Source organism: Chaetodon trifascialis, chromosome 8 (assembly GCF_039877785.1).
Source record: "Chaetodon trifascialis isolate fChaTrf1 chromosome 8, fChaTrf1.hap1, whole genome shotgun sequence".
Lineage (NCBI taxonomy): Eukaryota > Metazoa > Chordata > Actinopteri > Chaetodontiformes > Chaetodontidae > Chaetodon > Chaetodon trifascialis.
This window is the reverse complement of record NC_092063.1, coordinates 9,114,000-9,127,769: the sequence shown is the minus strand read 5'-3', so window position 1 is coordinate 9,127,769 and position 13,770 is coordinate 9,114,000. Positions and strand designations below refer to the sequence as shown.

General features: G+C 46.7%; 1 protein-coding gene across 4 annotated transcripts in view; it reads right to left on the bottom strand.

The window, feature by feature from the left end:
• Nucleotides 1-13,770, bottom strand: part of LOC139335581 (protein bicaudal D homolog 2-like) — a 42,642-nt gene that overhangs the window by 25,272 nt on the left and 3,600 nt on the right. The gene's annotated exons all lie outside the window — the stretch shown is intronic.

The window sequence follows — 13,770 nt, the reverse complement described above, 5'->3', positions numbered from 1 at the left end:
CGTGGTTCAGCTGAGGACTGGGGTTCAAAAACCTCCCAAAATACTGCCGTCGCCCCGTGGAGATAATCATTTCGGCTCCATCTGGGCTGCATCATCCCGTCTTCCCCCTCGCTCCCCCACCTCTCCCTCCCCTACCCGCAGGATGTTGGCCTCCCCTGCACGTGCTCTGCAGTGACTCCACAGATGGGAAAGCCAAACAGGAAAAGTAGAGCAAATGGACGAGCGTCTGGGTGATCATGAGAAACCTGTATTCTAATGCTCTTAATACCGCAGGAGATCATAGTGTGGAGTATGGGAAGGTCAGCAGATATGATTTGATCTTTACGCACTGAGGGGGGTGAAGTTCATGAAGATTAAATAACTATGGTGACATACAGGCCAAGGCTTCCACCTTCTGTCGAAAGGCTGAGAGGAGTCGCATTGTTTGACTGTGCAACAGGACAGACTGTTCTACTATTATTAGTGCTGCCTTCATTTGGTTTTTAATTTGTTGATGGCCTGCAAGGCAGCAAATATGAACAAACAGATACAGACAGAGAGAGAGGCTTCTTAACTGCAGCAGAATCTAGGTTAGGCGACTCTCTCCCTTCTCAAAATAATCACCCCGCTGATTACAGATTTCATTTCCAATCCCGCAACCACCAGCAATCCGATGGAAATTCTGATTCTCATCTCGCCTCACGGCCCGAGCGCAGGCGGTAATCTGGAATCACCTGAGGCACCGAATCTGACCTTGTTTGCAGCCGCGGCGCGCTCGCTCTCTTCTCTCCGACCTGCTACCCCCTCACATCTGCACGTGACTGGCTGCTGCAGGATTTTCTGCGTTTGACTGCATATCGCATTAATCCCAGTAATTCCTTTAGAGGAAGGGAAAATCTGGAAAATTTGCGTTAGTCGAACTGGCCTACTTGCGGGACTTAAACGAATACGTGAATGCAGAAAACTGGTTTAATGGGTTACAGAAGAGCGTGACATCATGTCTCGTGCAGGGTGGCTACAATATCTATCACATTCCAGGAAAGATGATGATCCACATTGGAGATAGCAGTGATGAACGGATATACTCTCACACTGAGGCACAATGTGCTTTTTTTTTAGAAGCAACAGAGGTTTCAAAAGGTGCCAACTTTGTCAGCAACATGAGGAATCTGTACCTCATCTTCAACAAACAACTGCATATTAGCACATACCTGATTGTGCTGATACACTAAAGATTGAACACACTGGAGCTGGAATTAGTTCAATTAGTTGACGGAAAAATGGATCGGAAACTATTTTTATGATTGATAGTTGCTGCCCTACAACACACATTGACTGGACGTCGCCTTCAATAGAGGAAATAAAGATAGTAATCCTAATTTAATCACTGGGAGCTGCTTCAGCAATCTCATAACCAAGGTTCACATGGCTGTTCATTGACAGCCATGTCAATCGGTCAATGAGTAACTAACGTTAGTCACTAAAAAAAAAGGATTTGCCAAATAACTCCTCCTCATACCTTCCCCACCTCCCCCCTCCTCTCCAAAAGTCACACCATCAATCAGCAGGAGCTTGCATTTGATTAGAAAGTCATTACAAGAGGCAGGATTAACCCAATCAGAAACCAGGAGAATCCCATCGTGATAATCTTGGTGCACAGTGGATGTCACAGGGACTCCAATCAATCCAATCTCAGAGGCCTGTCCTTCTAACATGAAGTAGAGCCCCCAGCCAAAACCCACTGGCCCAAAGCCTCTAATCTCAACTCCCCAAGCGTGGGTTTAGGCTACTTTTTGGGGAGGGTAAATTGGGGGCGCACGCGACCAATCTTATAATCCCACAGTGAGCTGCCCACCCAATTTATAATTCATCTTTAGTTTTGCCATATGCTGCAGGTTTTTTCCACATTGGACATGTGAGCATGGATTATTAATCTCTTGTAAAGCTAATCAGAGGCAGGTCTTTAGTCATTAGCACGCTGCCTGGACTGGAGCTCCTCACAGATTGTCCTCGCTGAAGGCTGGAGCTAACGTTATGACGCTTCATGAGGAAAAGTCAATAATTCAAGAGATTTAACCCTCTGCAGAAGCGAGTGTCTGATTCCGGATGAGTGCGTACATTACGGGCTGAGGGTAGACACCCTGCTGGGCTGGTCTTTATGATGTGGGCTGCCATGCGCAGATCAAAGTGCATAATCACAACCATCAAAAGCACAATGTGATTGAGGAGTTGATAAAATGAGACGGGCCACATGTGATCCTAGTTCTTTTTTTCACTCGGCTGTCAGAGTTATTTCCATTACTTCCTCCATAACACCATAACAGAGACTGACGAGTCATAAGATTAGCACATGGAAACCTTCAAAGGTATAAATAAAGACTTGTGCATGGGTGCATGAATGCAGACTAGTTTCAGGAACGAGCCCGTTGCTATGCGTTCACTTTCTGTTTTAGCTGAAGCGTATATCAAAACACTGGCTTCTTTGGTAATGAAGTTTATGTTACACCCTGGGGGTTAAACACAATCAATAATGTTGGTTTATATTTCAGCGAAACAAATGTTGCTACGACAGCGCTGACAGGAAAGCATTGGATTTAATGAAGAATGGCTGTGTGCTTGTGTTTAAAGCAAGCTGGAGGAGGGTGCAATCGCTGCATTGTCCTCTAATCTGACCAAAGACACAACCTTCAGAGGCAAAGTCCACTGATTAGAGAGAGGGACAAATCAGGACTCAACGGTCAATCGCACCTTTGTGCTGAGTGATCCCTGCTCAGCAGCAGAAGCACATTGCTAAACGCTGCTAATGTTCGACACCTTACGTGGTCTAGCACGTTAAAGTGGACAGAATATAGGTCACAGAGTTCATTCTGGTTTTGCACAGCTCAGAATCCTCCTGTGCACACTTCTCTGATCCGGTGAGTCATGAGGGAGATGGGCTTTGGGTCTCTGACAGGTAGCAAACAGATCAATACTGACGGTCTCAGAGGCCCCGTGGAGCTGCACTAAACCGAATCTTAAATTCTATTTTCAGTTCCTGTCCTGTTGGCGAGTGAGAACAATGAGTGGCTAAAGATGCATCCAGAGATATTGTGCAGAATAAAACTAATGGGTCCATTCAAGTTAATGCGCACACATACACAGGGGTATTTCAATCAATATGAGAGAGTCCTCTTGAAAATCCCTGCCTTAGGACCAAAACCCAATTAGAAAACTCTGGATTTGGATCTGATTCTTCTATCTCTGCTCCAGCTAGCATCATCTCTTTGTTACAGTTTCCATTTAGTCCCCTGTGGTCTCATAGCCCGGATCTAATGGGAAAGTAAAGCTTCCTGCACAAAGAGCAGGAGGAGAGGCAGACATAAATGGAGAAATGGAAACAGGATAAGACAGAGAGAGGAGTCAGTCAGCTTCTTTGTTGCCGAGCCAGACTGAAAGGAGCTGCGATCGGAATAGTGAGGAAGATAGAAACGAAGAAAAAGATGAGCACAAGCCGGGAGACAAGGACTGACAAAACCCGAGGGAGAGGAAAACCAGAACCCCAGCGGGGTGCTTTTGGAGGGAAAAGCAAAAGAGAATATGAACAGTAAAAAAAACGAAGCCAACAAAAGTCTCATCTAGTGAGGATAATTTTTGGCACAGAACATAAAGCTGCATTGATGGGGGGAAAAAAGCCCACATTAAAATCTGACAGGACGGAATAAAAAAAAAAAACATGAAGGCTTCCCTTATCCAAACACTGATTTTGAGGCATAATGCTGACAAGATAATCTCGCTAGATGATGCCAGACAGGGCACGGCAGGACGCGCCTATCAGACGACTCGGCCTCGTGATGCAGATACGCGATAAGAGAACGCTTTCGGCAAGACTTGTGGAGTGGGCTGACGCGGAGCCGAGATTTTCCAGAGTCTTCAGCAACATTCTTGTGCTATGACAAAGACGGTGCTGTGATGAACGCTGAACAATACAACGCTATGTCATCCAGAACCGTTTAGTTACTCGTACAGATGGTGAGAGCGCTGGGGTCGACCCCGGATGCCGAAGCGGTGCTCCAGCAAACACTGAAGGCTGGTCAGTTAGTCATTGTAGGCGACTGCGCAGGAAGAGAGCTGGAGCAGAAAGAAAAAAACTCCGCAGTGAATGGACTCGCCTGCCTCGTGAATCACAGCTCACGTGGAGTCACAGTTTGTGATGATAAACAGAGACGCGCTCTCTTTCTCCTTTTCCATGTGCAGTCTCAGGCCGCTGCACAGCCTGCGACTTCGAGGGGACAGATTGCTTCGAGGTGTGTGTCGACGCTATATTTAGCTGTCCACTATCAACTCTTCATAATACAGATCTCTTGGGGCATAAGGCTAAAAAGCATCTGGCAAGCCAACGGCTTCCTGTAGAACATGCGTATGACCTAGCACTGCAGGCCGAGCCCCTATTCTCCACTAAAAAGCCTCAGTGCTCTACATTTCATTTGCTCCTTCAGCACACAATACCTCACTGTGTTATTTCTGCGTCAACAGGCTGTATACACATGTTTCTGCGCGAGCTGAAAACTGCATCACGTGACAGAGTCTGCTTGTTTTAGTTAACTCACTTTACTGAGAGCGCTGTTGCTGATTAGCGCACGGTATGCCAAAACCAATGACACTCGCTTTAATGACTAACAGAGAAGCTAATTATTTACCTCAGACTTCACTCTTCGGTGGGGATGGGACGGAAATGGAGAAGACAGAGATTCATTTTCTGCTCTTGACAAATCCGTGGAGGTTATGATTGGCTCTCCACTGGTTTGAATTATCCACTTCCTGCTTTCATGAAAGCCTCTCAACACATCCTCAACAGGGATTTTTTGTGGCAAAAGTATAAGAGGAGAAACTCTTGGACATGTAGAAGAAACTGTCATGTTTAACAGTATGCGAGGTGTCATGTGTGCCGAGCAGAAGGAGGAAGGAGGGTGAGAGACATGCGAATGAGGGAGGCAGAGATATTAGTTGTTGCCTGGCACAGAGCCACATTGATTCACTGCATAGCACAGAGCCGTTGGGCTATTATTCGCACACAGGCCTGGGCAATTTTACACACTCAACACACACACATGCGCGCACACACACCTATTTCCAATTTTCCTGGTGTGCCCTGCAGTCAGCCATACTGCAGCACCTGGTACCCCAGCCTTGTTCAGGCTTGCTCTCCCCTCTGAGATAGATAGATAGAAAGGGGAGGAGGTGAATGTTCAAAGCCTCATAGGGGTTCCGGCAACACCGCATGCAACTCATGTTGTCAACACATACAGGGGATGCACCGCATGCCCACGGCAAAGGAACACACTGCTGAGGATATAAAAAAGCCGAGGGTAGAGACACACACTCACACGTGTGTTTAGGAGACACATATTTCCTTGAAAAGAAATTATTTAGCCTCAAGTCGACTGGCTGAGCGTTACCCTCTCATCATGAGACTTGAAGGGCGTGAACCTCCTGGAAACGACCGCAAAGCTTTGCCAGATTGTGGAGTTGCAGGGCAGGACAGAGAAAGAGAGGACGCCAGTGGGGATGGAGCCGTTAGGGAGAAGGGAGACACTTGCATTTCAAGCATACACATGCACATGCACACACACACACGCAGAGGTCTCTGAGTACAAGCGCTGCACTAATCAGACTCATGAGGCCCTTTACACGCCTCACTGAAGAAGTCGCCTTCAACCATAAAAAAACATCAGAATCGCCTAATTGGCCTGCAGGAGCTCACTGATACAAAATCTCGACATAAATTCTCCCTGCTTACATCAGGGTGTAATGATTAAGTGCAAGATGGTGCTTTCATCAGATCCGGCTGGGGAAAACTACATCTCATATTTTATTCCAACTTCGCATGGGCCACTAATCCGAAGTCCGCATTTGAGATTCTGTGTGAAGTTAGTCTCTGGTCATATCAGGCTCCGTGTTCAGACGCGCTGCTGATCTATATTCATCGTACGTCTGCAGCGATGGGAGCTCAGAGGAAATATACGTCCTTTCTCAAAGGTGAAACACCTGCAAAAGGAGGACAATCAAGCAGCACGCTGCCATTACACTGTCTGTGCCCTGCTGGATCCTCCATGATGTGTGTGCTCACGGACTTGCTCCTGTGTTATCACAGGGTCAAAACAGTCATTACAGCCCGAGCAGTGAGCTCAAGAGCCTGGGTCTGAGCAGTTCATCTGCCCTTCAGTGTTCATGATCTATAAGGTGAAGGTAGTTTTTACAGACTACAGAATTGGTCGTGTCATGAGAAACGATTTTCACTCCACTCATGAGTGAAACACAAGCCGAGCCCAAAAACAAACCACCCTCCACTGTCAACATTTAGAGAAAAAACAGATTTCGGTGGGGTTAAGTGTTTCCTGAGAAGCTTCGTCTTGACTCGGGTTACTGTTTCTCTCTTCTGTGGCACAATGAAAATTCTGTCTTGCGCAACGGGAGAGATGAACCGCACGGTTTTAAATTTGACTTTTGTCTTCAGCATTTAAGCTTAGCAGTCAATTAATCACAGGGAAGCATCTGTTTATCCCTGGCTGTTTATTGGGTCTATTGTTCAGCTGTTAAATCTGCCACAGAACGGAGGGAAAAGCCAGTCTCTCAAGGGACAGGAGGGATTCAATAGGCCTGATATATTGCACCACCATATCGGCGTCTGGGCTGGAGTCTGGGTCCTTTATCATCGTATCATGGCACTGTTCCATACCAGCTCTGGGCATTCACAACCCTCAACCATTTGCAATGCAAAAGGCAGCCTTATCTGCGCCTGCCTGTAGTCAGCTGGTCGGTTCCCCTTTCTGCCCGACACTCTGCATCCGGATGAGATATCCCAGGTCCACGCGCCGGCACCCCAGGGGAACAGTGGTCGTCATGGTTACCACGCCAATTACAGTGACAGAGCGAGAGGCGGTCAGTAGAGGCAGGGCAGGAGAGCGCCATCGCCACAGATGGCTGTTTCAGGGCCCGGCCTAGCACAGCTTGCTCCCCTCCCTCTTTCCCTGGCAGCGGTCCTCACCAGCATCCCATGTGAGGCTTGTTTGCACAAGAACATGCTGAGGTCTGAGGCCGCTTTGAGGTATTTTTGTTTTTGCTCTTTGCTATTTGGCCAAGCTTGTATCATTGTAAGCAAACTGGTGAATCTGGTGAATCAGATTGGCTCTCTATTAAGAGTGTATTTCAGCATATTTCCCAAAAGCCACTGCTCCCCGTGGAACCCCTTACACATGATTTGCACAGCTGAATGGCCTCTTGTTACTGACATACATGACAGAAGAGGAGAGCAGGTGGGGCCAGGGGCACGCGTGCGCACACACACAGACACACACACACACAGACACACACACACACACACACACACACACACACACACACACACACACACACACACACACACACACACACACACACACACACATTCACATATTTGCATACATTTGTAAACTCTCTCACACACACACATACACACATATATGAACTCATATCCACACACACTCACTCACACACACATATGATAACATTTCCTGTCAGAGTACAAGGTCAGCTTTGCAGAAGGCAGGAGGGTGAAGCAGACATCGAATCCGTTCGTGTGTTTGTCACAGTTCGTGTTGATGGGTTTCTTTTCAACCCCTCAGCCTGCCGCCGTGTAACCTTACCAATAATCATTCATTAGATGAATGCCATATTTGGGACCCTAATGCATTTCCCCTCATCATCCGACACCCCATTAGGGCCGAGACGCGCCTAATCAATCAGTCTGAAGCATTGGCAGGATGGGGGAGGGGCTGCAGAAACTCGATTTTGCCATCTTCCTTTCCATCTAAGGCGCTCCGTGTGTTGCCACTTGAATGCAACTATTCATCACTCCTGTTCCACTCCACCCCAAGAGAAGGCTTCAGCTATCTCCCTAACTGCCCTCTCCTATCTCTCCACTCACCCTCCCAAACCCAGAGGACGGTCTCTTGGGCAGGTCCTGCCCTTCCTCCCGGCCAGAGAGAGACTAATGGCCTCCCTTCCCCATTTGAAGTAATTAAATCCTGTATGTGACTGGGTGCATGCACATTCTCTCTGCTGGTGAGGTTAAACCTTGGGTCACAGTGGCAAACCCTCCATGTGAGGCAGTGTGTAAAGAATGAGGTGGGGGGCTCAGGAGCCTCACCACCGCTGTGCATAGAATCGATCCTATCTGTGTGCAAATAAAGTACTCAAGGTTAATACAGTGTCTGAGCACAGCAGACAAACAACTGTGTTTGATTTGCATGAAACAGTAAGTTCTTTTATTCCGTGATCAAAACATACTTGCTCCACTCTACAATACCTAAACCCCTTTCTAACAACGGAGCATTCAAGTTAAATAATAAAAAAAAGATGAAAGATAAACCAGAACAAAATGCCCTTAAGTCAACGCTAAACAAATGCTGGAAAACAGCCTACTGCGCTTTCATAAGATACATATTTATTAAGCTATGTTTGTTCAAAAGGAAAAAAAAAAGACAGCTGGTTATTCTCCATTTAAAGTCCCGGCACTTTAAACTCATCAAGCCAGCTGACGGAGGAATCCCTATTCTTCTCCCATCTAAAAGAGTGAGCTGGTTCCCACAGGAAACATCTCTCCCTTTTTTGTCTGCTATCAACATTTCTCAAGGACCCCTGAGAGGCTGGCACACATCCAATTAAAACCCCTCCTCTCCCTGCTCTCTGCAGGCCCAAACTCTAATGTTGTTATTGCTGTACAGGCAGCCCCCTGCCCGACTATACAACTCTGTCTTCTTATCTCCCCTCCTTTTCACCCCTTTTCTATTCCCAGTTCCTCCCTCTCTCTCCCGTGTTCAACCACGCCTGAGGGTTTCAAAGCGTGGCCTCCATGAGACTCGGGTAGGACACACAGCGACAGGGGGACCCAGCCCCACTAGCCTATTTACAATAGGAGCCTGGGGAAGGAAGAGGAGGGTGGCGGGTATGGAGTGTGGTAGGAATGTAGACATGCCGCTGTTGTGTGATTGCACTGTGGTGCTGAAGTTAAAAGGACCTCCAAGGCGAAGGGACAACCCTTTGAAACTGGGTTTGCTAATGTTTGGAGAGATGGCCTATTAAAACGGGGAGGTGCGTCTCAGAATTTGCCTGTTGGTTTAATTAATTTAGGTGAGACGGGAGGCGCTGCTCTGCCAGTCAGGAGATAATTGAGATGAGTGGACCATGTAGAATTTCAGAGGAACCGGAGAGGGGTGTGCCAGAGAACACTATCTGTCTACATCTCATCCCTGATCTCTTCATACTGCACCAAACCACAGGACGCACTGGGACAAACTGCAGCGAGGACGCTGCACAACAAAACTTCTCCTTAGTTGGAGGATATGGGTGGGGCGCGTCATGCCCTTCAGATATGCGTGCATGTGTGTGTGTATATATCTAGGGGTGGGGTTGGGGCACCCACCATCTGTCCACTTATAGCTACCATAAGTGTATTCCTGCTCTTCGTATATGCTAATAAGTGTGAGTGTTGCACGCCCGTCACGTCTTTTGTGTCTGGGGTGCTGCCTGAAACTCAAGAGGTTAAAAACACCCCGAGGAGAAAACCTCAATATACTCCGCGTGTGTCAAAGTCACAAGATGAAATAAGATCAGATTGCTGGTGGAAACTTACAAATTAACCATTTGAAGAAGCTCCCAGTGCATTTGGGATGTTAGTTAAGTCTGCTGATGACTGTACAAAAAGCGAGATGACTCTATACAGACGCTGAAGTTTCTGTAAGGAAATGCAGCATAATGAGTGTTGATGTTAAAGCAGCAGCGAAGGAAAGCACAGAAACTGGATTGTTGAGCCTTCTTCCTTGTTGTTCCTTTGTTGAACACAGGTGACCGATGAACCTCACATGGCCATTTCCTCTGATCCACTAAAAAGATATCCGAGAGCCATATTTCATATGCTTCCTATCCTCTATAAAAAGCCAGACCGCTCCCGAGTAAACAGGATGCAGGGCAGGGGGGCAGGGGATGTGAGTAGTGACTTCATTTCAATAGAAGGAAGAAGGAAGAAGAAAGATTTGATGGAGAAGAGCTTTACTTGGACTCCTTATGGTTATGGGACAGCCACAACTGAGATTTATTATCCAAACACAAAGCCATAAACAAGAATTCTGGCGAGGCCTTTGGCATATTTTATATGAGGGTGCCGTTCTGCGTCGATCATGTTGCTGTGGCAGAGAAGATAAGGACGGTTCGTGGGCAATCTGACGCAGCCCCCACAGACTTCATTCTGAGACTGTCAGCCACAAACTTACGCTCTACCCACATGCCCGGCTGATTCATCTGCTTATATAAGACACCTGTGTCTCAATACAAATATGGCCCTACCTTTGACTGGTTAGGTTGACCTTAAGTGAACAGCAGCTCATAGGCCTCGAGCTAACTGGACGATGTGCTTCTACAGAAAAATACAGTATCCATCACACGTATTATGTAAGGTGGTATCTTGTACACAGCAGGGTAGTGTTACTGTGGAGCAAACTTACCTAACACACAGGCTTGTGTTTTTTTTTTCCAGTGCAGACCATAGCCATAAATACACCAAAAATAATGTGAATCAATGTCAGACAAAAATAACACAATGAATACCAAAAATCATCTCTCTGTGGAGCTAAAAGTAAAGTTCAGTAAGTACATACAGTACAGGTTGGTTTAGGTTTGATGATTTGGTGAAAATGGGATGCGAGAGAGACAATGAAACTGCACAATAAAGACAACTGGACATGTAGGGGAGATGGGATGAGTAACCACTTTGTTTCACACACACACATCCAGCTCGATCACGTGCATGCACACTGGCTCCTTTGTGCACAGATTTGGAAGAGTTTAGAGTCGCTGTGTAGTGTAGGAGAAGGGAAACCGGAGACTGGCCTATTGCTTGAGTGAACCACGTTGTATTGTCGGAGGCATGCAGCCATTACTATGACCTCATCCTCTGCTTTTAGCCTGAACTCGTGTCTGATCTGGCCCTAGTCTTCAGTAATTGGATTACACCGGTGGAATCATGAACGTGCTGGGCTGCCATACCGCTTCTCTACATGCATTTTTGACTTCTGTGGATGTTTTTAAAGATTTTTTTATATAGTAGAGTTTTGCAAAAGGCATAAAATTAGCCATTTGTAGTAACAGTAACTGTAGGCTTTACATATTGGGGGATCAAGCATAGCAAAAACCCAAATGAAAATCATTTGCTTCATTGCTGCTCAACTGCATTTGGGTTAAACTTTATGGAGACACTTTATCATGATTACCTAATAACTTAATATTTACTGCATCCAGAAGGCAGGAGTCTGACCTGATGACGCAGGCAAAAAATCAGATTGTACAATACCCCTTTGAGCAGTCACAGTGCTATACTCTTCTATCAGTAGCCCTGAACAACTTCCAGGAGGCTTGAGGGGAAACCTGATCTAAGCTTGACTGAGGACCTTCAGTCACGTAAACAGCCAACAAACTGTTACACACCAACAATACTGAACACATGCTCATTGTACACCGCCCTGTGCTGATGCAATACTTTAGAAACATGATTATTTTCATTCAAACACCCTGCGCAAACACTCCACTCTTTACACATGGAGCCAGAAACATTCCCAGCAACCCAAACAATTCACCCACTGAGACCTGCAACACTCGAACAGCCCTCTGCTAATGCTCCGGAGTGGCCTCTGCTTGAACTGTGGACGGCTGCTGGCGGCATTTTGTTTATCAGAGTTAAGGACAAAAGCCCTTAAAATCATTACGGATTAGCAGCGGGCCATTTTACCTAAAACTGGGCGGAATGACTCTTTCATCACTTTGCAATACCATATGGTCGTCCTTCTGTGACACAGAAGGCAACATTAGCCCGTGCGGATGTGAGCGGATCTTGTCGGTCTGGACGTTTGGTCAAATTTTCCACCGGAGATATCTTCACGAAATTATCGTGTGGGAGTTCTTTACAATAATTTGCACATGCTTATTGAGGCTGAGAGTCCCATAGCAGAGTTTCAGGCCTGACAGCACTCAGACAACAGACTGCTAGGATTGGCAGCCATTAGAGTAGGCTACTGGGCCAGGATAAGGAGAACAGGGCATGTTCCCAAGAGCACCTGACAGCCTCTGTGCAGCCTTTACCCCAAAATGCACCTACGTGCCCCCGGCTATGGAGGCTGGCGAGTGTGACTGGGCCTGGCAGACTCCCAGACCTCCGTAAGCCCTGTGCATAGCGGCTGGGATTCATCCTCTTAGGCGCACAGGGTAGGGGATTTGGGACTTTATTTAGTGCCATTTAGAAAAGATTACCCCTTAACTGCAGACTCGCCGTCCAGCAAGAGACACTGTGGATAAAAAGGCCGATCAGAACAACCCAACACAATGCTGAAAGGTTTCGCATGTGCTAGGTCACAGGTAGAGAGAAAACTCTTGCTGAACGCAGATTGAAAGCCCGTTGAAATAAGATGATTGAGCGCGGTGTCTTGAATGGGCTAGAAGGAAGACTTGGAAGGTTGCGATAAGCTACAAGAACGGTTGAAGTAAGTGAGAAAAAAAGAGGAAAGATTATGAGAGTGAGACATCAGCAGCTGTGGATGAAACACAGCTTGATGTGGCAATCCAATGACGAGGCTGACTTTATTTACGACTCTTCATATAAGGCACCAGATGGGTTTTGTGTCCTCCTCGTATTTTCTACTGACGTCCAATCAGCATCCAACCCATTTAACACTACAGAAAGGGCTTGGAGTCGCACCAGATATCTTTGTTTAAGGACATTGGGATATATCCTTTAGTGATCTGCCATTTCAAAAGGGACAAAAGTGACCAATCCTTTCAAATGTAACCACAATGGGCCGGCCTCTCTCAATCTGTCCTTTGTCATACACTGTGTTCTGCTGGCATTTAACCCTCTCTTCGTTTGTGACACCCAAGACCTGTTAACCCCAGTTGGCTCAAACACACAAAGGGCTGGTGAACAGAGCACAGAGAACCCAGGTTTTACTGAGCTTAACAATATTTAGGGCTCTGATTGTCTGGCTGAATTCCACAACGCTGTACGCAGCTGCCGCAACGTCAATGGAAGAGTTGCAGGGCAGGAACAGGGTCTGTGTGTGGCTAAATGACTTCAGCGTGATCTCTGAGAGTCGCCGCAGTGCAACAAGGACCCGAGGAGCTCCAGGCTTTTGTTAAAGAACCATTGTCTATGAGTCTATAGAAAAAGAAAGAACCAGCATCGGAAAAAAATAAAAAGCAAGGACTGTGGGATGCTCTGTGGGTCTGTTGTCTTAGGGTAAAAGACGACATTTGTGGCCACTGTGTTCCATCTCAGTGCATTCACAAACCTATAAAAGTCTGAGGGGGTTAACATCGAGCCCACCACAGATACCAAAGCCTTGCCAGTCCATATATATACATACAGGAGTCGTCACGTCCCTCAGAACTGCATTAACAGCTGGAGGTGTGGCACACGATGTCATCCGTGAGTGGCTTACCTTAAGAATATCAACACCAGCTACGGGAGCACCACCCCATGCTCTTACGCTGCTGTGTACAGTGGAGTATAATGTCTTTATCTACTTTACCTTGTGACTGAGCCTGTACTCTGTAATCTGCATGATAACTGGGTAAAAGTCCACATGGCTCTATCATATCTTCACTGGCATGCAAGGGTGCCTTAATCAGAGCACTCTTTCAAGAATTACTATGTAGAAATCACTTGTTGACCTATGATATATTACAGTGTGCCAAAAATTTCCTTGAGGAAAAGTTGTGTAATCGCAAAGC